General features: G+C 45.0%; 1 protein-coding gene and 1 long non-coding RNA gene across 2 annotated transcripts in view; both read right to left on the bottom strand.

The window, feature by feature from the left end:
• LOC311075400 (myelin-associated glycoprotein-like) overlaps positions 1-25,128 on the bottom strand; it is a 79,583-nt gene that overhangs the window by 41,226 nt on the left and 13,229 nt on the right. The gene's annotated exons all lie outside the window — the stretch shown is intronic.
• Positions 12,576-21,806, bottom strand: LOC311075402. Its single transcript, XR_014604487.1, has 3 exons — positions 21,587-21,806; positions 12,930-13,046; positions 12,576-12,747 (listed from the first exon to the last, which is right to left on the bottom strand). It is a non-coding gene; the product is annotated as an uncharacterized lncRNA (long non-coding RNA).

Raw genomic sequence — 25,128 nt, 5'->3', positions numbered from 1 at the left:
ACCAGGTAAATACTTAGTAATTAGTTTGTAGTTTCTCTGCATTTACATACTTGTTACCTGTGGTAATTACCAATAACCAACTATAACTTACCATATATTTACCCGGTAAATACCTAGTAATAGGTGGTTTGCAGTCACGTGATTGTGATGACGCGCGAAATTCAGATGGAGGGCAGGAAGTGAAGAGCGGAATGGACGAGATGGCGGAAAGTCCGTACTGGACTACTTTTGACGCTATTACAAGAGAAATATACAACAAAAAAATCGAAACATATGTTGGACGTTATCCTTACGTTATGAAGAGGAGCGATTTTTCAACTGAATTGAAAGATTTTGCCTGTAACGTTACGAGTTTGTCTTCAGTTACAGGGGTAACTTACAAACTCAAAGAAAAGAAGAAACAATTACTTTGACTTTACAAAGTTCAGAAACTGGTACGTTACACAAACATAGCCACATAAGTTAATTCACCTTTGACAAAGTGATCACTGCACACACAGGCATTTTCCGACGTAGGTTTGCAAGCCATTTTTTCCGGCGTTTTTCGGTCAATTTCTTGCCTTTTTCCCCCTTATGAACAACAACTTTTGGTACTCGATAAAAACTCCTCGTGGTTTCATCGATTTGAGCAACCATAAACGACGCAAAACATAGGCATTTTGAGTTTGTTATAGTGGTTCTAAATGTAGCAAATCACTTCCTGCCCTCCATCTGCATTTCGCGCCATGGCAACGCAGTGAGGTGACGTCATATGCAAACAAGCTATTAGTTCCCTTTCAAGGGAACTCCCGTTGCGTCGAGAATGACGCTATGGGGAACGCTTTGCGTGATGACGTCTTGAAGCACATGTAAAATCAGTCCAATGGTGTAGCGGGACGTCAGAGGCGGGTGACGTCACGTACCAGGAAGCTATAAAAGCCGGCCCGAAACAGAAAACGAAAGCTTTCTGAGTCTTCAGTAGCGCTCTGTGTGAAATCTGTCTGTCTTATTTGGTGTTGTCTGTATATATATATATTATATTCAGTATGGCGAGCAAGCAGCAGTTTAGAGTGTGTGTCCATCCCTGCCCGCGTTATTTAACGGGAGGTGACACACACACTCTTTGTGTTGTTTGTTTGGGAGAGGAGCATGCCCAGTCAGCACTCGAGGGTGGTGACTGTGAGCATTGCTGTGCGCTTCCATTGCGTACGCTCCGATCCCGCTTGGCTCGGTTCAATCCCGACCACGTTCCCCAGGGCTTTGGTCCCGCCGCTGCCGAGGCACGGCGTCGATCTCAGACCTGGGGTTCGCAGATGGATCTATCAGTGGATGTTGAGACGGGCTCTGCCTTATCTCAGCCTCCTTCTGATAGATCCAGTGCCTCTCATCAGGGTGTGGAAGCACGCGTTGCGGTTACTTCCCCCCCGATAGAGGCACCAGTACTGCAACTATCCAGCTCTGAGGAGTTGGATGTTGTAAGTATTGATGCTGAGTCTGAGGATTCGCCACCTCAGTCTCATGCTTTTGAAGAACTGCTCGATGTGATCACGAGAGCAGTTGACAGATTGTCTATTGAGTGGCCAGAGGATAGGCAGGACGTTCGTTCAAAAAGCAAACTCGACGAACGCTTCCTGCCATCTCGTGCTCAGCCCCAGCGTAGGAGCCTGCCGTTTTTCCCCGATCTCCACACCGAGGTGTCGAGATCGTGGGGGAGACCAGTCTCCTACAGAGTTTACACACCACACACCTCTCTATATTCTACCATTTCACAATATAAAGAGCATGGTTATGGGGAGATGCCGAAGGTGGAAGAGACGCTCGCGGGCTATCTCTCTCCAGCAACGGCATCTTCCCTGAAGGCTCCTACACTTCCCTCAAAGCCAGTAAAGTTGACATCTACCCTGATTAATAAGTCGTATGCAGCCGCTGGTCAAGCTGCAGCGTGTCTGCATACGATGTCCATTTTACAAGCCTATCAGGCAGAATTATTGGGGGATTTAGAGGAGGGCGGGGGAATCGGTCCCGACACTGTGGCTGAACTGCGCAGAGCCACGGATGTTTCTCTCAGAGCCACCAAGGAGACCGCTAAATCTATCGGGTGGTCTATGGCAGCCCTGGTGGCCACTGAGAGGCATCTGTGGCTCAACCTGAGCGATATTAAGGACATAGAAAAGCATGTTCTGTTAGACGCTCCGGTTTCCACTGCCGGGTTATTTGGGGATGCAGTAAATATTGCGGTTGCAAAATCACAAGAAGCCGCTAAACAAGCATCTGCTCTTCAAAAGCTTCTTCCCCGCCGTTCTTTCTATGAGGCTGCTGAGCGGGAGCAGCCTCACTCCTCTAAAAAGGGTGCTGAGCATCGTGCCACTCAGAAGCAGAGCGTGTCCTCCCGTGCTCCCCCACAAAAATCTCGGGGACACGGAGGGCGCGCTCAAACCCAGCAGTCTTCGAGGGGTAGAACGGATCTGCGGACCGTTATTACCGCCAAGAAGGCTGCTGGGAAGAAATCCTGACGTCCGAGGGCTCAGGATTAATGAGGGTAGTCCCCCCCGAAGCAGAGCGGTTAACACCTCTTTTTACGGTGCCCGTCTCTCTTCGGTACCCTCAGGGGACCGTTCTGCCAACCCTGCCGCCATCGGTGTTACAGGGCGCAGCGGTCTCCGGCGAGCACATATCTCAAGGACCACCCGGAAACGTAGTGGCCTCGGGATGCCCGCCCCCTCCGAGGAGGGTGTTAGAGCAGTCTGTTCGGTCGCTCCCTGCCGGTGCGCCGTTACAGGGCGTCGAATTGACTGCTCAACAACAACAAAATCCAGAAACCAGTCTCGAGAGGCTGGTACCTCTAGTAGAATCTTTGACAGCGTGGAAGCTACTGTCAAATGTTTCTCGTTGGGTCCTGCAGACCGTAGAAAAAGGGTATCAGATACAATTCAAGAAACGCCCACCTCGGTTTATGGGGGTCCTACCCACAGTGGTGGGCCCCGAGCAGGTTCTGGTTATGGAACAGGAAGTAAACACTCTGTTAGAGAAAGGGGCCATAGAATATGTACCTCCCTCCGACAGGGAAACCGGGTTTTACAGCCGGTACTTCATAGTTCCAAAAAAGGACGGGGGATTGCGTCCCATTTTGGATCTTCGAGTTCTGAACGAGTCAGTCATGCAGCTCAAGTTCAAAATGTTGACATTGAGACAGATCGTGCCACAGATCAGGTCCGAGGACTGGTTTGTCACGATAGATCTCAAGGACGCATATTTCCATATTTCCATCCGTCCGTGTCATTGGAAGTTCCTGAGGTTTGCTTTCGGGGGCAAAGCATACCAATATCGTGTTCTTCCATTCGGCCTAGCTTTATCACCCCGCACTTTCACGAAATGTATGGATGCAGCTCTGGCGCCTCTGCGCCTTCAGGGGATTCGCATCATGAACTACATCGACGATTGGTTGATTTTAGCTCAGTCGCATCAGTTGGCGGTTCAACATCGAGATGTTGTTCTCGCCCACATGAAAGAGCTGGGGTTACGGCTGAACGCCAAGAAGAGTGTGCTTTCTCCACTCCAGAGAACCACTTTCCTAGGCGTGGTTTGGGACTCAGTGTCGATGCAGGCGCGCCTGTCACCGCCACGTATAGAGTCCATCCTTGCAGCTGTGAAAAGTGTAAAGCTAGGCCAGCTACTCACTGTCAAACAGTTCCAGAGACTGTTGGGTCTCATGGCAGCAGCTTCCAACGTGATACCTTTTGGACTGCTGCACATGAGGCCCCTGCAGTGGTGGCTCAGGACCAGGGGGTTTTCCCCGAGGGGCAACCCATTTCGCACAATCAAGGTCACGCGGCGATGCCTACGTGCCTTGGTTATGTGGAAGAAACCTTGGTTCCTGTCCCAGGGCCCAGTGTTGGGAGCTTCTTGTCGTCGCAGACTGCTAACGACGGATGCTTCCCTCACGGGTTGGGGAGCGATCCTGGAGGGTCGCTCAGCTCAAGGTCTGTGGGAAGACCATCATCGTTCCTGGCATATCAATCGCCTAGAGATGTTAGCTGTCTTCCGGGCTCTGAGGAGCTTTGTCACAGACCTCAGGGGACACCATGTGTTAGTGCATACGGACAACACGTCGGTAGTCGCCTACATCAACCACCAAGGGGGTTTGCGCTCGCGCCCATTATCAAATCTGGCACGCCATATCCTCTTGTGGTCCCAGGGGAAGTTGCTGTCACTCAGAGCAGCCTACATCCCCGGGGTTCAGAATATAGGAGCAGACACTCTGTCGAGGCAGGGGCCGAGGCCCGGGGAATGGAGGCTCCACCCCGAGGTGGTGGAGCTGATATGGAGGGAGTACGGCCAAGCACAAGTGGATTTGTTTGCGTCTCGAGAGACGTCTCACTGTCCACTTTGGTTCTCCCTCACGCATCCAGCTCCTCTGGGACTGGATGCTATGGTTCAGACGTGGCCGAGGCTACGTCTGTACGCCTTTCCCCCAGTTGCTCTGCTCCCGGGAGTTCTGGAGAGAGTTCGCAGGGACCGGGTTTGCCTGCTTCTAATAGCCCCGCGTTGGCCGGGCAGAGTATGGTTTCCCGATCTGGTCTCCCTCCTCGACGGGCATCCTCTGGAGTTACCCGTCAGGAGAGACCTTCTGTCCCAGGCAGGGGGCTCAATATTTCACCCCCGCCCAGAACTGTGGAACCTGTGGGCTTGGCCTCTGAGGGGGCCCAGCTCATAGAGTCAGGTCTCTCAACTGAGGTTGTTGAGACCATTCTACAGTCCAGAGCTCCCTCCACGAGGAAACTTTATGCCCTGAAGTGGAGAGTATTCACTTCTTGGTGTAGTGACCGTCGGTTGGACCCAGTCCACTGCCCAATTGGTACAGTGCTGGAGTTCCTGCAGGACCGGTTCACTGCAGGTCTGACCCCGTCCACTTTAAAGGTCTATGTGGCGGCCATAGGTGCTTACCACATTCCTTTGGGTGGAATGTCTGTGGGGAAGGACCCTCTGGTATCTCGTTTCCTTCGTGGCACTTGGAGGCTGAGGCCTGCAGTCCGCTCTAGGGTGCCGCCATGGGACTTGTCCATTGCTCTACAAGGCCTGTCCCTGGCCCCCTTTGAGCCCATTGAGGAGGTTTCGGAAAAGTTTCTGACTTTGAAAGCTATTTTCCTTCTTGCCATTTCTTCTCTTAAGAGAATTGGGGATATTCAAGCATTGTCGGTTGCTCCGTCCTGCTTAGAGTTTGCTCCGGGTATGGTGAAAGCTTTTCTCCATCCCAGACCGGGTTATGTCCCCAAGGTCCCCACTAATGTGGCCAGACCTATTATTCTGCAGGCCTTCTGTCCTCCTCCCTTCCAGAATGCGGACCAGGAGGCTAATAATTTGCTTTGCCCAGTTCGGGCGTTAGACGCCTACGTCCACAGAGCTGCCCTGTGGCGCAGAAGTGATCAGTTGTTTGTTTGCTTTGGCTCCCCTAACAAGGGAGGGCCGGTGTCTAAGCAAAGAATGAGCAAGTGGGTGGTCGAGGCTATCTCACTTGCTTATGAGGCGGCTGGGCAGCCTTCTCCTTTGGCTGTCCGGTCGCACTCTACAAGGAGTATGGCGGCCTCTAAGGCCCTTATTTCAGGAGTTTCACTACAGGATGTCTGTGATGCGGCAGGCTGGTCCTCACCGCACACTTTCGTCAGGTTTTACTCTTTGGATCTAGACTCTGCTCCAGGGTCTCATGTTTTGTCATCCTAGTGCTGCTCTATTAGATTACACACAGGACAGACATTCGTAGCTATGGAGGCGTTGGTATAGACGTTCCCCATAGCGTCATTCTCGACGCAACGGGAGTTCCCTTGAAAGGGAACGCCTCGGTTACGACTGTAACCTCGGTTCCCTGAAGAGGGAACGAGCGTTGCGTCGCCTTGCCATATCTCCTTCATGCCTGTCAGCTCGACTTCAGACTTTTACGAAGCTTTCGTTTTCTGTTTCGGGCCGGCTTTTATAGCTTCCTGGTACGTGACGTCACCCGCCTCTGACGTCCCGCTACACCATTGGACTGATTTTACATGTGCTTCAAGACGTCATCACGCAAAGCGTTCCCCATAGCGTCATTCTCGACGCAACGCTCGTTCCCTCTTCAGGGAACCGAGGTTACAGTCGTAACCGAGGCGTTTGTAGTTTCTCTGCATTTACATTCTTGTTACCTGTGGTAATTACCAATAACCAACTATAACTTACCATATATTTACCAGGTAAATACCTAGTAATTAGGGGACTGTAAAAGGGGACTGTCCTATTTTTTAATCTGTAATTTTACTTGTACTCAAGTACATATTAAACTAAGTAATCTACTTCGCTACTTGTAAAATCACATTTCGTTACTGAGTACAATTTGAATTGATATTCAAATCTTTGACCGGCATTTCGGTAGCCAATAAAAATATTCAATCCTAAACGGACCAATAAAACCCCTGATATTTGGACTGAATTAAAGCCGCCGCAGTCGCAGCAGGTTTTAAGTGAAGGAGGAAGTTGGAGAAACATTGTCAAAATATCTATATTTTGATACATATCAATACTGAAAAATCTGTCAATACTTATTTTGGCCTATACACCGATACGATACCAGCTGCGCGTTCTCATTCTCTCATCTCAACGACAGCGAGTTTGACACACCCGCCTCCTCTCAGCACGGGATTGCAGGTAGGCCTATTACGCATAATTTTATTAATACCTGCAAGTTGCTATGGCATATTTTAATGGCAAATGTCACGAGTGCAATATTGTAACGCGAGGGCACATTCATGTGATCGCAGAAAACTGGACGCGAGCTCTCAAATACGAATGAACTGGACTCGGAAATTGAGTGTGCGCTCTCGGACTGTGTCATCATGTGCAATCGCGAATCTCTCCAAGTGGTTCTCACTGCAGACTCAAATGACGTCCAGCTCCAATCTCTCCATGCTCTTGAATTAAACGTTGTCAAAAGTTATGAAAAATCTAGTCTTTTTTGCAAATTAAATTCAGTTTGAAATCAAGCTTCCTTGTGCTGTGTGTGAGCTATTGTAACTAACGTTACCCTATTGTAAAGACAAATACACTGAGTGAGTAAATATTTAAGTTAGATTATTGTAATGGTTATTGATCAATGTTTAAATATGTAAACAAAAGCCTAAATTAAAATCTCACCATATAAAGTGGCGTGTCTCTTCAGAAGACTTGAATTAAACTTTTCTATTCAAATAGATTACTGTTACAATGAGTGTTGTGCTTTTTGATGCTTGAGAATAATGAATGCATTGACAAAATGGATGGACAAAAATGTAGATATTAAAATATTAAGTATGTGGTAGTTTTCCCGATGGTATTAAAAATTATAGGCTAGGCCTACTGAATACTGACATATTTCAAGGTGTCATATTGAAGTTAGAAATTCCAGTATCATGACCACTAATTAATGTCCTTCGACAATAAGGTAAAAACATGTTAAAAGTAGCCATTTTCTACATAAATCTATGATTTGGTTGAATATTTATTGGCAATACATTAACTATCGCCAACTAAAAAGTAACTAGTAACTATACTCTGAGTAGTTTTTGAGAAGAGTAATTTGTACTTTTACTTAAGTACTTTTTTGACACCAGTACTTTTACTTGTAATTGAGTATTATTTCAGCAATGTAACGGTACTTGTACTTGAGTACAAATTTTCAGTACTCTTTCCACCTCTGCCATTACCTTTTATTATAAATTATGCATTATTCATGTTAATTATGAACCTGTAGATAGTAGTTCTCTGGGAGGTATGAAAAAATAGTAGTTATTGATTAGCTAATAATGAACTACTACATTCATCTGAGCGCTATTACTTACTAATTTGTTAATCAGAGTTTCTTGTTAGTTAATAGTAGTTACTAGAATGTTAATAATGCGTTACTCGTTTGTTCCTGTGTAATTATTCATTAATGAAGGAACAGTATTCTAAAGTGTTACCGTTTAACCTACAGTAGGGATGGGAACAAATATATTCATGTAATCAGCCTGTTATTTAAATATCTTAAAACCAGACATAATTTCCTCAAAACAAACCACACAAAACCCTTGTTCTCTGAGAAAGGGAACGAGAACTGCGTTGAATGACACTTTGGGGGAATGCCCCTCAGCGTAGAGCCTCTGAAGTATGAATGAAACTAAGCCAATCCTGATTGGTGTTGCGTCATGACATAATGTGTGACGGCATATGCGGAAGCTACAAATGGACGCCGGCACACAACAGAGATAGCTTCTGTGATGAAGCAAGCGCTCCCAGGCAGGGAGAGGCGTGGCGAAGGGATGCAGTTCTCCTACCCTCCTCAGAGAAGTAATGGCCAACAAGAAAGCCACCTTTAGGGAAAGGTTCTTGGCCTCAGCTGACTCCAACGGTTTGAAGGGGGCCTCAACCAACCCTTCGAGAACCACCACCAGCTCCCAAGTGGGAACCCTGGTACGAGCCGCAGGTCCGTCCTCCAAGCCCCACGGAGGAAACGTACGACCAACTGCTGTCTCCCCAGAGGCCCATTACTCAGAGGAGCATGGAAAGCCGAAATGGCAGCCACGTACACCTTGAGAGTGGACGGGGTAAGACCAGCCGAGAAGCGATCTTGGAGGAACTCCAGCACTGAAGCCACTGGGCAGTTAACTGGGTCCACCTCACGCTCTCGGCACCATACGGTGAAAACATTCCATTTTAGGCCGTACAATTTCCTTGTGGAGGGAGCTCTAGAGCTGAGTATGGTCTCTACTACTCCTGCTGACAGGCCAGTCTCTTGGTACTGTGCCCCCTCAGGGGCCAGATCCACAGTTTCCACAGTTCAGGCTGAGGGTGAAATATTGAGCCCTCTGCCTGTGTCAGCAGGTCCCTCCTGATGGGAAGCTCCCATGGAGGGCCGTCCAGGAGTGATATTATGTCTGAGAACCATACTCTGCGGCCACAATGGGGCTACCAATAATAGACTGATCCCGTCGCGACGAACCCTCTCTAGAACTCCCGGGAGCAAAGTGATCGGGGGAAATGCATACAGACGCAGCCTCGGCCACGTCTGTACCATGGCATCCAACCCCAGTGGGGCTGGATTTGTGAGGGAGAACCACAGTGGACAGTGAGTCATCTCTCGAGACGAGAAATGGATCCACTTCCACTGGGCCGAACCTCTGACATATTGACTCCACCACCTCGGGATGGAGTCTCCATTCCCCAAGCCTCAGCCCCTGCCTCGACAGGATGTCTGCTCCCTGATTCTTATTCCCCGGGATGTATGTTGCTCTGAGAGACAACAATTTCCCTTGGGACCACAGGAGGATCTGATGCGCCAGTCTGCATAGAGGGCGAGACCTCAGACCCCCCTGATGGTTTATATAGGGTTTATATATATATATATATATATACACCACCGACATATTGTCCGTCCTCACAAGGACGTGATGACCCTTGAGGTCCGGCAGGAAGCTCCTCAGTGCTCGGGACACCGCCAACATTTCCAGGCAGTTTATATGCCAGGAGGAATGATGGTCCTGCGATAGGCCTCTCATAAAATGGCCGTCCATGACCGCGCCCCAGCCTGTGAGGGAGGCGTCTATCAAAATGGCTTTCCGGCGACATGACGCTCCCAGCATGGGACCTTGGGACAGAAACCAAGCTTTCTTCCACATAGATCTGCACGTAACCATGATCATGAGAAATGGGTTTCCCCTCGGGGAGAACTCCTTGGTTTTCAACGACCACTGCAGGGGCCTCATGTGCAGCAGACCGAATGGAATGATGTTGGATGCTGCTGCCATGAGCCCTAACACTCTCTGAAAATGTTTTACAGTGATGGCCTGGCCTAGCTTTATCCTGGCCACCGTGGCCAGGACGGATTCGATCTGTGCAGGAGACAATTGTGCCTGTATCTTGACCGAATCCCACACCACTCCCAGGAACGTGGTTCTCTTGGCTGGTGCCAACACGCTCTTTTTCGTGTTGAGTCTCAACCCCAGGCTCTGGATGTGGGCAAGGACGACATCTCGATGCCGAACTGCCAGCTCTTGTGACTGGGCCAGAATCAGCCGGTCGTCAATATAATTGAGGACCCTGATACCCTGAAGCCTCAGCGGTGCTAGAGCTGGGTCCATACATTTTGTAAATGTGCGAGGGGAGAGAGCTAGGCCGAATGGAAGAACCCGATATTGGTACGCTTCACCCCCGAAAGCGAACCTCAGGAACTTCCTGTGAGATGGAAGGATGGAAATGTGGAAGTATGCGTCCTTCAGATCTATCGTGAACAAACCAATCCTCGGATTGAATTTAGTTCACGTTAATGGGAATAGTGAGCATCTTGAAGAGACCGATTCAAGTGCCTGAGATCTATTATCGGACACAACCCCCCCACTATGGGAACTATGAAGTAGCGGCTGTAAAACCCGGACTCCCTGTCTGGAGGAGGAATACGTTCTATAGCCTCTTTTACCAGCAGAGAGTTTACTTCTTGTTCCAATACCCGACTCTGCTCTGGGTCGACTACAGTCCAGACCACCCCGTTGAACTTTGGTGGGCGGGAACCGAACTGTAGACTGTACCCCTTTTGAATGGTGCGCAGAGCCCAAGGAGAAATATTCGTGAGATTTTTCCATGCATCGAAATACTCTACTAAGGGGCTCTCGAGGCTGGCTTCGGGTATTAATCGGGATTTGTTCTTGGCCCCCTGAAGCGGATCTCCGGCAGGGTTCGACCGAACACGATTCTCGATGTGCGGACGCGAGTGCTGCCTGGCCGCAAGCCTGTGGGGCGGACAGTGCAGGACGCGTTCGCTGGAAACCAATGCGTCCCGAAGCGCACTTGGCGGCGGGAAGTCGACATCGATTTCCTGCGGGCTCCGTGGAGGAGGCGACCTTGATCGCTCCCCCATGGGTGGGGCCGCCCGCAGAGGACCTAGGCTGGCTAGGACCTCTTTGTCGAAGCCTTCTTTGCTTGCAGGACGGCCCTCAGGTTGCCCTGCTTAGGCTGAGGCTTCGGCTGAGAGCGTCGTATATGTCCCCAGGCTGCTAGAGGGGGGGCTCTAGAAGCGATGCTCTCCTTTTGCGCCTGTATGTAGGCGGAGGAGCTGGTGGATGACTGCGGCTGCCCGCTGGGGCAGGCTTCTTAGACTTCGAGCGGCGAGGGAGGTATTGTCTGAAGGCTGCAGACTGTTTCTTCGCCTCCTGAAACCTGTCGACGACGATGTTAACTGAGTCGCCGAACAGGCCAGAAGGCGAAATTGGGGCATCAAGGAGGAAAGCCCTGTCCTTCTCCTTGATGCCCGACAGATTTAACCATAAATGTCTTTCCAAGACCACAATTGCCGCCATGGAACGGCCGATTGCACGGGCCGTTTCCTTGGTGACTCAGAGAGACAGGTCTGCAGCCTTCCTCAACTGCACAATGTCCTCCGGAGTTGGACCCTCGCCCTCATTGATGTCTTTAAGAAGGTCGGCCTGGTACGCTTGAAGTACTGCCATAGTGTGCAGACTAGCGCCAGCCCGACCCGCAGCCATATAAGCCCTGCCCACTAACGAAGATGTATCTTGGCATGGTTTAGTGGGCAGCACCGGGGTCTTTAGGGATGATGCGGACTTGGGGTGTAAATCGGGAAAGAACGGTAAACCCAGATGATGAGGTTGCTCTCTGTGCTGCAGGAAACGCTTGTCCAACTTGCTTTTTATAAGTGTTTCCTGCCTCTCATGTGGCCAACTGATGTTAAGACGGGCCACTGCACGAGAGACAACCTCCACCAGCTCCTCATATGCGGGGACATGGGGTGGCGAGTCATCCCCAAAATCCCCGCTTTCGATGCTGAGCACGTCTACTTCCTCGGAAGCAGACAGCTCAAGTATCGGGCTCTCCACTCGTGCGGAGGAAGCCGCAGAGTGGGCTTCCGCACGAGGAGGGAGCGCATCGGAACTGGCGGATGAATCACAAGAAACGTGGCTTGGCAGTCTCGGGATCCCCTGCCAGATCCATCTGCGAGCCCCATGAAGAGCGTTGCCGTCCCGCACCACAGGGCTCGTGAGCCTGGCCATCCTCATTGAAAATGGCCAGGCGGGAGCGCAGCACACAGATTGTTAATGCTTCGCAATCCTCGCAAGCAGCCCCCTCGAGAGCTGCCCGCGCGTGCTGCGCTCCCAAACAGTGTACACACATTTGGTGTGTGTCCCCACCCATAATATAACGTGGGCAGGGATGCACACACCTCCTGTAACTGCTTGAACTCGCCATAATTGCTTTATATACTGTGATTGTAACAATACAACACCAAATAAGACAGACAAAAGACAGAGAGTGCTTGCTGAAGAACAGAAAGCTATCTCTGTTGTGTGCCGGCGTCCTTTTGTAGCTTCCGCATATGCCGTCACACATTATGTCATGACGCAACACCAATCAGGATTGGCTTAGTTTCATTCATACTTCAGAGGTGCTACGCTGAGGGGCGTTCCCCCAAAGTGTCATTCGACACCGTTCGAGTTCCCTCGAAAGGGAACATAGTTTTTAAATAGTTATCTTTATTCAAGACAGTACAGAAAAACAGGGCATTTAAAACTTATTTCCCCCCAAAAAATACTTTAAAAAAATACTTAAAATACTTATAATGTTCTCATGTTTTGTTCGTCAATATGAAATGAAACAGCTGTTAAGGGCATGACCAGTGCTGAACTCCTCTGGCTGAAATCGCTTTAATTTACCCTTCTTAAATTTGCCCGGTGTAGCGCTTGTTTTCTGTTTCTTCTTGGCAGATCCTTTTATTTCAGGCTCCTAAGTAATAAAAACACAATAATTTACAAATAACTTTGCAATGAAGCAAAAAAAAAAAAAAAAAATCATGAAGAAATCCACACAATTACCATAAACTTAATCATGAAAGTATTAATATTTTTCAGAGTATTAAATTATCTCAACATAGCTATTACAAGTTAGTTCCAGTCATTGCATCGTACCTTACGCTTAGAAGAGATTGATCTGGTTACAGTATAAAGAACGTGTCCAGACTTGTCAGGGTGCTCACTTGTCTACTCTTCATGATCTTCTTACAGCCGTTGCGGATACGATCCTCACTAACAACACACAAAATAATAATTTCATCTTTGTTTCATCTCAAACCTCACAGCACAACAGGCCTCATTGTGAGTGTTTGCATATTCTGACAAGTGAGTCTTGTTAAACTTCAGTGTTCAATGAACAAGCGCTGGTGGAGGAAGAACATCAAACAGACAGAGCGCAGTAGAATAGGAGTGCAATATTTCTGTCTACAATAAACATTTAGCTAAAATATGTTTCACGAGTTCACACTTACAAATAAGTCAGATAGAATAAATGCGTATTTGGCGTGCTGTCCGAGGAGAGGGCTCCGGGCTCGGTATTCGGCCCGAACCCAGAGTACTTCCCCCGTATTCCTGGCTGTGAAAGAGTGAGGAGTCGGGGTGGTGGAGGGATGCTGAAAACTGTCAAGGAATGTTAGGTGAGTTGACAGAGTGAATATATATATGCTTCCTCTCATGCTGATAGGGTAGACATGGTAATTGTTTGATGACGAGTTGATTGATTGATTATTTGAACGTGCTCCTCCCAAACTTTGTTTATAAAACATCATTTTGTTAGAAATTAAGTGTAGGTTTAAAATTCTACGTTTAACAAGTAATCATATTTATGAGAGCATTAACAGTAAAGGCACTATTGTTGGTATAGCCCATTAATGTAATATAATTATTTTATAATGTATAATTTATAGTAGGGTTGTCAAAAGTACTGGTACTTCGGTACCAAGTCGGTACTGAAATTGTGAAAATATGATGATACCAGCATTTCTGTAGTACCGGTAGTCAAGTTAAGTCACCTTCATTTATATAGCGCTTTTTACAATACAGATTTTTGAAAGCAGCTTTACAGTGAGTACAGAGGACCGGATATATTAGGTACCCGCTGACAGATGGCTGCTTTCAGTCGTTTCCGTGTTTATCTAAGCTCAGGGCTCCAGCCTAACTGACCACAAAAAGACTATTTAAATATGAATCCTGGATGTTCTGTACCCTGGTAATCCAGAGTTCTCGCGAGAGCACAAGTTGAATTTGCTCAGCGAGTTACTCTGGTGTTGAGTAATGATGCTCATTAAATATGCCCCTCGATCTGAGCTGCAACATCGGGTTATCTGATATAGGCGGGCCAGAGGCGAGCTAAACAGATGACGACAGCGCTGTGACGTTGAAGTCATTAGTAAACATTGCAAGATGGCTATGGATAAATACCAGTTGTTTGAAATGGCTTTGTTATCCAATTGCGTGAAGTGAGATTTTCAAATACATGCTTGGTGCTGCCCCTCGAGTTGGCCGATTTTCATTAGTCGACACCAGACCATTAATCTTTTAGATTTAGGTCTGGATTTCCAGGCTAGATGTTCTGCGCATCTCTGTGTGAATTACAATTACGGTTTCAATTACCACACACACACAGACACACACTGAAGCATGCGTGATGTTCGCTGTGTTATCAGCCAGAGACATAAATCACTTCATGAGCATTTTACAGTTTCATTTGTGAAAATCAAATTTGTCATCATATCATACACCCACAGAAACTCAAGGTCTTCACGGCAACCGTCAAAATAAAAGTTTGGTTTAACTTTAAGAAATTGACAGAAATATATTGGGCTACTGTTGTACAGTAGATTTAGCTATGTCTCAATGTAATAATAATACTAACACTAATAATTATTATTACTAGGTGTGTGTAGAGGGTTGCTTATGTTTTACTTGATCTTTTTTTATAAACAGTTTACTTTTAAAGAGCATGTGGCATTCAAATGTTTATATGTATTATTTACTTATAATGATTACCATCATAAATAATAAACTCATTAAATTTAATTTAATATTTTTTTCAAATAGTTAAAATAAATAGTTCCAACAGATTTTGCTGTGGTACCTTAATTGGTACAGAGAACTGTAAAATTTTAATGGTACTGGTACCGACTACTGGAATTTTGGTATCGTGACAACCATAAATTATAGTGAATGTGTTTCTTCATACCTCGCACAAGTGAATATTTTGTGCTTTTGTTTTTATTGTCACATGAAATTAACACTTTACAGTGACCTTGTTATATGACAGTAAACTCTAAATCAAGCCCTAATTCTATTAGAAGTACATGCTAACTAATATTACACAGTACTGAGTGTAATTACACTGTAACAATGACACCTTAAAAGACACCTATTTTAAGGTGTCCGTGTTACAGTGTAATTATACATTTAAGTACTGAGTAATACTAATGAACTACATGTACTTACTATAGGGTTTGGATTAGGGTGTACTTTTGGGTTAGTTGCATGTAATTATGCACAATTTAGGGTAATTACTATACTAAATACATGTAGCGTGTAACAAGGACACTGTAAAATAAAGTGTTACCAAATAAAGTGTAACTAGTATTTGTAATTTAACGGTGCTCTAAGCGATGTCACACTGTAAAAAAACGCGGTCTCTGTAGACACCACAGGCTCCACAAACGGCAACAAAAACAAACTGGGCTCACCCGCACCACGAAACACAACAAACAGTGTTCCAGCCAATAACTGGCAAGAAGTATTTGAGGGTGGGGTTTGGGGGGTTAGTGCGCGTACACATGAAGGGGGTGTGGAGGAGAGAGAAGCATGAAGAGGGAAGTTTGAATTATGGCCGACACACGACCAAAGAGATGACGTTCCGATGAACAAATTGCAATGAAGAGGGACAAGGATAAGGAACGCGCGAAGTACCGAATTTACATCGGAAAAACCTTCAAAAGGTGGCGAGAACTCCGCCGGCAGAAGGCATTCAGGTTGCTCTGTTTTTGCTGAACAGGTGGGTAAATCCATTTTTCTTTCTAAATTGACGATCATGTTCGCCAAACCAACACAAGGATGTAATTAGCTAGAACTATGCAGTCAGCGTTAACTTTGGTGAATACAACATATATGTTTCTAGCAGCTAGCGATCAATCTCTATTGAAAATGATCAAGCAAATTCACAGTAGGGTGACAATTTGTGTGAATTATTGTTTTCACCCACTGTTTGTTATAAATTTGAATGTTCATTTATAGGCTATTGACAACTTTGACTAAATTTGTTTACGACGCCGCCGTTGTTTATGCTCACTGGGAAACGCGAAGCTATTGTTATCTTGCTATTATTGCATCCTTGTATGGGAACTATAGTTATAACCTCAGGTGTCGAAACGATTTTAAGATAATGTTTCTCTTTTTCTGCATTCTGTTCTGCAATATATAAAAGCATTTATCTAACTCTCCTCTTCCTGCTCAGCTACTGTTCGGACGCCCTTGCTTACTGCTCCGCGCTTTGCTCTATCGCTTTTACATATTATCTCCTATATTTTTATATTTTATTTCCTTTTATCACCTAATTTTAACTTCAGCAAATCAGCACAGTGCTCATACGACAAAGTTTGGATTACTACAAAAACGCAGAATTCTTTTACCCGACCAGCTTACATTCCGGGAAAGGAAAACACAACTGCCTACAAGGATAAGAGAAAATGCCTCTTCTGGTTCAAGAATCTTCTTGCTGCACCAACTGCCACAGACTTTTACAAAGGATTGCAGTTCTTGAAACAAAGTTACTTACGGGACAACCAAACCAGGCGGAGCACACAACAGAGCTTCGTCATGGACACCCTCAGCATATAGCCGGTGAGTCCCATGAAACTAGTGCTCCTCGACAGGTAGAGAAACAAGCCGATCAACTTACTAATCAATGGCACAAACAGGGAGCGAGACCCAAAGGCACTCGAGACATCAGATTGTCATGAGCATCACATATTGCCGCAGTAGCATCCTCTACCCCAGATACAGCTCTGACAAGGATTGCAAACACTGGTCTTCTACCACTGCCTATACATCTTGAGAACAGATTTGAAGTGCTAATGAATGTAAATGAGGAATCCCCAAATGTGATGAATGTGATCGAACACAGACTGAATGGGCCAGTAGCTAACACTGATGCTAACTGGCACTCAAGGTCGAGCAGACAGCGGCACTCAGCTCAGAGCGCAGCCGAGCCCAGGACTCTGATAGTGGGGGACTCCATAATCAGAAACATTAGCAGCAGGGATACAACTACGTGCTGCCTTCCACAAGCAACAACTTCTGATGTAAACAAGGAACTTCAGAACATTCTGATGAAACATAAGACTGCAAAACGACTCATCGTTCATGTGGGGAAGAATGATATTCATAAAGAGCAGTCAGAACTCCTTAAGAAGGATTTCAATTTCAACTTTTTGAAACACTTAAAAGACTTAAAGTTCAAACATTCATCAGTGGTCCACTCCCAGCAAGAGGAACAAACAGGTTTTCACGGTTGCTTGGGCTTAATACATGGCTGCAAAAAACCTGCTATATAAAAGGAGTGAACTTTATTGACAATTTCAATCTTTTCTGGAGTCAGAGACAACTTTTTCATCGGGATGGCCGTCACCCAAACAAACTTGGTTCAAGAGTGTTAAAGGACAATATCTACTTCTCCCTCAATCATCCTTCTGCAGTGTGTGCCAATCAACTCAATCTGAACGGCACACACACACCTGGACACAGTATGAATGACGACGGGACTTCACTTCAGCAGCAAAATGGACATGCGGTTGACATATCACACAAGGACAATGATAACACCACTCCGCCACAACAACCTCTGCTCCCACAGAGCTCACCACAGACAGACATATTAGAACTGCTCGAAGATTCAGCACCCAAGGACAACTTCCTGGAAAACAGCCAGGGAAGCCAGGACAGCATATCACAGCCAGAGCGACAGCCCCTTTCACCAGACACTTTTTCCCTCTCTCCAGCATCGCCACTTCTGTGCTTCTCACAGAAAATGGAAGAACTGGTGTATGCTGGAACCAGACTATCCCACTCTTTTGCTGCAAGCCCCCAGATACCAACCAAAAAACGACAGGCACCACAACCACCCGTACCAAAGCCTGCACCAAAGCCTGCGGGCCCAGCTCGCCCTCCCCCTCCTGTGAGAGCTCTTCGGCCTCTGCCACAACGCCAGGGCCCACACCCTCCTCCATCTGCTCGAGGTGAACCAAAAACAACTGATACCACCTCTCAGTGATATGTGTCGGGTCCCCGCTCTGATAACAGTAACTTTCTCAAATGTTTACAGAACAAGCGGGAACCCAGTGTGCCTGTATCTTTCTCTATTGCTGTTCTATTACAAGATAGAAAGTCTAAGGCCTTCAATAGCCGCACACCAAACCCAACTAATCTGGTGCCTATTACACGTCAAACTAATATTGCTGTGGGGACAAAAAGTAAGACTGTTAAGTTAGCACTTTTAAACATTCGCTCACTTAAAAATAAATCACTTCTAGTCAACGACTTAATAACCACAAACAACCTGGATTTTATGCTTCTAAATGAAACCTGGCTAGAAGAAAGCTGCAGTGCAACAATCCTCAATGAAGCAGCCCCCCCGAACTTTACTTTTATGAGTGTCTGCAGAGCTGTTAAGAGAGGTGGGGGTCTAGCTGCTCTTTTTAGAGATATCTATCAATGTAAGCAAATATCATTTGGGAATTACTTGTCTTTCGAATATCTGGGTATTGTGTTAAAAGGTGCTCCACGCATTTTACTTGTCATTATTTACAGGCCTCCAAAATACTCTCCAGCCTTTGCTGAGGACTTTACAGAACTGTTATCAACAATTACCTCAGAGTTTGACTGTTTTGCCATTGCTGGAGATTTTAACATCCACATAGATAGTGCAGAAAATAATATGGCAAAAGAAATCAATACTGTTTTAAAAACTTTTTATCTGACTCAGCATATACATGGACCCACACACAATCGTGGACACACTCTAGATTTACTTATCAGTAAGGGTCTAAACATTTCACTGATTGTTATTAAGGATGTAGCACTGTCTGATCATTTCTGTATTTTCTTTGATATATTGATCTCTCCTGCCACTGAAGCTAGATCTGTGTCTGTTAAGAAGAGATGCTTAAATGAGAACACTAGTGTACTATTTATGAAGGCTATATCCTTAACACCAAGCATATCTGCAGACTCTGTTGATTTTCTCCTTGATTCTTTTAACTCAAAAGTTAAAGGTGTAATTGATGATATTGCTCCTGTTAAAGTCAGGAAGAAGAGTGGCAGACAAAAAGCACCTTGGAGAAACTCAACAGCAGTGCAAAATATGAAAAGACAATGCAGAAAAGCAGAGCACATGTGGCGGAAGACAAAACTTGTAGTCCATTATAACATCTACAAAGACAGCCTTCATGCTTTCAGTATGGAACTAGGCAAAGCTAGACAGACTTTCTTCTCAAATATTATAAACAGCAATTTAAACAACACACGCACTCTTTTTGCTACTGTAGAGAGACTGACAAACCCCCCAAGCCAGATTCCCAGTGAAATTCTCTCAGACAACAAGTGTAGTGAGTTTGCTTCTTTCTTCTCTGAGAAAATCAATAATATCAGAAAGGTGATCAGCACATCCTTGAGTTGCCCTGGGGTCAGACAGATCAGACCACCTGAGAAAATAGTTACTATGTCTGATTTCAAAGAAATTGATGGCAAAATTTTGGAAGAAATCGTACAGCACCTTAAAACATCAACCTGCGCCCTTGACACACTTCCCACATCTTTTTTCAAAAGTGTGTTAAACAGTTTAGAAGCAGATCTTCTAGAAGTGGTAAATGCCTCACTTCTCTCTGGGAGTTTTCCAAACTCCCTTAAAACTGCAGTTGTCAAGCCCCTCCTGAAAAAGAACAATCTGGATAAGACCATATTAAGCAACTATAGGCCGATCTCAAATCTTCCTTTCATAGGCAAGATCATTGAAAAAGTTGTCTTCAATCAGCTGAACAAATTCTTAAGCTCGAATGGATACTTTGACAATTTTCAATCTGGTTTCCGACTGCACCACAGCACAGAGACAGCGCTCATAAAGATAATAAACGATATTCGCTTAAATACTGATTCAGGCAAATTATCAGTGCTGGTATTACTCGACCTCAGTGCTGCATTTGACACTGTCGATCATAACATACTTCTTGACAGGCTGGAAAACTGGGTGGGGCTTTCTGGGATAGTCCTAAAATGGTTCAGGTCATACTTAGATGGGAGAGGTTATTATGTGAGTATAGGAGATCATAAGTCTGAGTGGACATCCATGACATGCGGAGTCCCTCAAGGCTCAATTCTTGCGCCACTCAGCCACTCTACCACAGCTATGCAGACGACACACAGCTCTACTTAGCCCTATCGCCTAACGATTACAGCCCCATTGACTCCCTGTGCCAATGCATCGATGAAGTCAACAGTTGGATGTGTCAAAACTTTCTTCAGTTAAACAAAGACAAAACTGAAGTCATTGCGTTTGGAAACAAAGATGAAGTTCTCAAGGTGAACGCATACCTTCACTCTAGGGGTTAAACAACTAAACATCAAGTCAGGAATCTTGGTGTGACACTAGAGTCAGACCTTAGTTTCAGTAGTCATGTCAAAGCAATAACTAAATCAGCATACTATCATCTGAAAAATATTGCAAAAATAAGATGCTTTGTTTCCAGACAAGACTTAGAGAAACTTGTTCATGCTTTCATCACCAGCAGGGTGGATTATTGTAATGGACTCCTCACTGGCCTTCCCAAAAAGACCATAAGACAGTTGCAGCTCATACAGAACGCTGCCGCCAGGATTCTGAGCAGAACCAGAAAATATGAACATATCACGCCAGTCCTCAGGTCTTTACACTGGCTCCCAGTTAAATTTAGGATTGATTTTAAAGTATTATTACTGGTATATAAATCATTCAATGGCCTAGGACCTCAATACATTGCAGATATGCTCACTGAATATAAACCCAACAGATCACTCAGATCATTAGGATCATATCAGCTAGAAATACCAAGGGTTCACTCTAAGCATGGCAAATCTGCTTTTAGCTATTATGCCAGCCGCAGCTGGAACCAGCTTCCAGAGGAGATCAGATGTGCTCCTACAATAGTCACATTCAAATCCAGACTCAAAACACATCTGTTTAGCTATGCTGAATAAGCACTGTGCCACTGTTTCGTCCGACTGTTTGTACTGTACTGTATTTTATTTCTATTTTTCTAAACCGTTTTTAATTATTCTTATTTCTTTTTATTATTTTAATTTCTTCTATGTAAAGCACTTTGAATTGCCATTGTGTACGAAATGTGCTATATAAATAAACTTGCCTTGCCTTGCCTTGCCTAACTTGGCGACATTACACATTGAATGAAGTATCAGTAAAACTCAACTTTGTTTGTAGTGACTACTTTGACTTTCCTTTATGCCGGAAGGGAGGGGAGGAGGGAGGAGATGGGATGAGGAGGAGGGAGGGACTAGCTAGCCTCCGTTTTGTTTGACAACAATTCGAACGTCAACAAGAAGTTACGTCTCCCAACATCGCTTAGAGCACCTTTAAATAATTTTATTTTAAACTGACTTTTGTGATGTTAGTAGTTCCAGGTTTGAGACTGGCATGTTTTAGGAGTCGCTGCAGTCCAGAACCCTTTTGGCAGAAAGTATTTGTAGAGATTTAAGTTGGTTTGTACCTGAACTGTTTCTCAGCACACATGAACTGAATTAGTTTCTTCTCGTCAGGTTCGTTCCACTTCAGATCGATAGATGGGCCGTCCACGACCTCGGGCTCCAAGAACAGACCCCGAGCCTCTTTATACAGCCAGTCTTCTGGAGCTGGGTGCTTCTGCAGCACAAAACAAACAAACAATATGTTGTAAGTCTACTTAAAAGATGAAGGCTGGATGTTGTGGTTTTTTAAGCAACAATGAAACTGCAATTCACTTTTCATGAGAGAAGTAGAGCGATTCACTTCTGCAGAATATTACGAGATTGAAAAATGTAAGCAAATTTACAAAGCAAGAGGAAGAGCTCTCAATGAAAGAGGACAACTAAAAGAAAAAATCTTGCTATGTCAGTGCAAGTAAAAGTTGTGAAGTTAGTTAAAATAAAGCTGATATAGGTATAGAGAATTGAACATTTAAGCTCACATGAAATACATTATAAATACTTTGCGTGTTAAATATACGTGCAACATTTCAGTCGTAAATAAACTATAAATGTTAGCTAGTTTGTTCATTACCTGTCTACGATGTTATGCTTTATGCTAGAATACAATTAAATAGTTTGTTTACAGGGGCAGTGCGCAACAATAAACATGGCTGTAAATGTGCCAGAATTAGCAAAAAGGCTATTTTTCATCTGTAGACCCTTGACAGAATGTTAAAAAGTCACCCTAAAAACAAAAAACAAAGCATCTTATATTACAGTTTTTTACGATTGCTATGACAGATTTTTCAATACTTTAAACAATTTTCCAAAACTGTTAACACAGTTAGCACTACATCCGTCTGTGTAAGCTATACTATTAACACATTTATTGTTGCTTTAACACAAAATGCATACAATTAACACAAATTTAAAATGCTTGAACTTCTTTTATACACAAGCTCAAACAAGACCAAAACAATGGATTTTTACTGCCAAATTTACCAATGCTTTAACACTGTATGTCAGAACAGATAACACCATGTTCTAAACCTAACCTTACAGGCTAAAGTCAAGGTAAACAGCTGTTTATATTGTGAATTGAAACACAAATATATCCCCTGTATTTTATTCTATTGTTACTGAGAAACAGCTGATTGAATTATGCAAATATATAAATCACAGCTGATTCCCATCTAGGAAACACACTCAGGTGTTGAGGTTCTTTCAATCGCATGACCATATGGTATAAAAGAGGACATTTTGGGCTGATCTTTTGTGGAAAGGGAACAATATAGAGCAACAAAAGAAAGAAAGAAAAATGTCTGCACTAGGTCGAGGAAGACGTGGACGTGTACCAGGACAAGGGAGAGGAGTGGGACAAGGGCAAGGGAGAGGAGTGGGACAAGCGCAAGGGAGAGGAGTGGGACAAGGACAAGGGCAAGGGCGAGGAGTGGGACAAGGACAAGGGAGAGGAGTGGGACAAGGACAAGGGCAAGGGCAAGGGCGAGGAGTGGGGCAAGGGCAAGGGCAAGGGAGAGGAGTGGGACAAAGGCAAGGGAGAGGAGTGGGACAAGGGCAAGGGAGAGGAGTGGGACAAGGGCAAGGGAGAGGAGTGGGACAAGGGCAAGGGAGAGGAGTGGGACAAGGACAAGGGCAAGGGAGAGGAGTGGGGCGAGGGAGAGGAGTTAGAATGCGTGGTGGTGCTCAAAGAAGGGCCAGAGCTAGGGTAACTTATGAAATAAGAGCTACTATAATAGACCATGTCATAAACCACAGGCTATCATACAGAGAGGCTGGTGAACGAGTACAGCCAAATCTCAGCCGGGACACAGTGGCATCAATTGTTTGGATTTTTAGAGAAACCAACAGGTAGGATATTGCTTCTCCTACTGCAAAGTGTATATTATTTTACCATGTATTACAGTGACTGTGTGCCTCCGGTCTCTAATTTGTAACTGTATTTACTATTTTGTCCCTCTAAGGATTCAACGTCTACCTCCCTCAGGGGGCAGAGGAAAGCTCCTGAATGAAGAACAGGAACTTGCTATTGTCAACATGGTGATTGCTGACAATGAAATAAAACTGAAGGACATTCAGTCCAGAGTTGTAGAGGACAACCTTGTCTTTAGGAACATTGCAGCAATCAGCACAACATCCATTTCTCAGACTCTAGCTAAACACAGAGTCCAAATGAAACAATTATACAAAGTTCCTTTTGAAAGGAACGGTGAGCGCATCAAAGAACTCCGTCACCAATACATCCAGGTAAGGTTATGCAATACAGTCATTACTGTACTATACATTGTGTGTTTTGAGGTAAACTACTCTATAAACTTGGAGTACATTAGGTACAGTAGATATACAGCAAAGCATTTACATACACTGTCTGATTACTTTCAGAGAGTAATGGAGTTGGAGGCCAATCAAGTCCCACATGTAATGATCTACGTTGATTAGGCTGGCTTTAACTTAGCGAAAAGGCGTCGGCGTGGAAGAAACATAATTGGCAAAAGGGCCACAGTTACTGTGCCGGGCAAGAGAGAGGACACAACATCACCATGTGCGCCGCAATCTCCAACGATGGTGCACTCCTGCACAAATGTGAGATTGGCCCCTACAACACCAACCACCTTCTCCTGTTTTTAGAAGACCTGCACGAAAGACTTGTGCCAGTGGTAGAAAGGGGACAGGTGAGAGACCACTTGCCAATATATGTGATCACATGGGACAATGTGGCATTCCACCATTCCCGTGCAGTCACAGCATGGTTTGACGCCCATCCTAGGATGACGTCCCTTTTCCTTGCTCCTTACTCCCCTTTCCTCAACCCCATTGAGGAGTTTTTCTCATCCTGGAGATGGAAGGTTTTTGACCATCATCCACAAGACCAAATGTCCCTCCTGGATGCAATGGATGCTGCATGCCAAGACATCACAGCTGAACACTGCCAGGGGTGGATAAGGCACGCCAAAAGATTCTTCCCACGATGCCTTGCCAGAGAAGATATCAGGTGTGATGTGGATGAGAACATGTGGCCAAATGCAGAAGACCGGGCAGATTAGAAGATGACTTCTTTTTTTTTTCTCTTTTTTTTTTTTATTCTTCTGGTGCTTTTTCTGTTTGTATATTTTGTATTTTCACATAATAAATGGCAGCTATATTGCATATTTTGGTTATCTTGCAGTAATGTCCCTTTTGCAAATAAAGTCTTTATTGCAGCAATTCTGTCTCCGTCTTTGTTTTTTCATTAACCATACATTCTATAAAGCACTCTGAATGCAGTTTCTGTAATTCCATCTGATGTCAGTGTTTTTATGACATTGTGCTATGATTGACTAAATCTTCCTGTTGGACGAGAACATATGTTAGTGTTTTATAAAATTATTTAATTTTGAGACATGTTTGCAGTGTTTTGCCAATTGTGTGTTGGTGCGTTAAGAGTTTAGGAAATTTGTTAAAAGCATTGAAAAAATTGTCATAGCGATTGTAAAAAACTGTAATGCACACACAAAAGAGAAAGGGGGGAAAACACATTTAACATAATCAAATAAAAAAATAAAAATATATGATTCCACGCAGAAATCGT

Source organism: Abramis brama (assembly GCF_963993115.1).
Source record: "Abramis brama genome assembly, chromosome: 24".
NCBI classification, from domain to species: Eukaryota; Metazoa; Chordata; class Actinopteri; order Cypriniformes; family Leuciscidae; genus Abramis; species Abramis brama.
The sequence above is the reverse complement of the archived record's forward strand: the minus strand, read 5'-3'. Positions and strand labels throughout refer to the sequence as shown.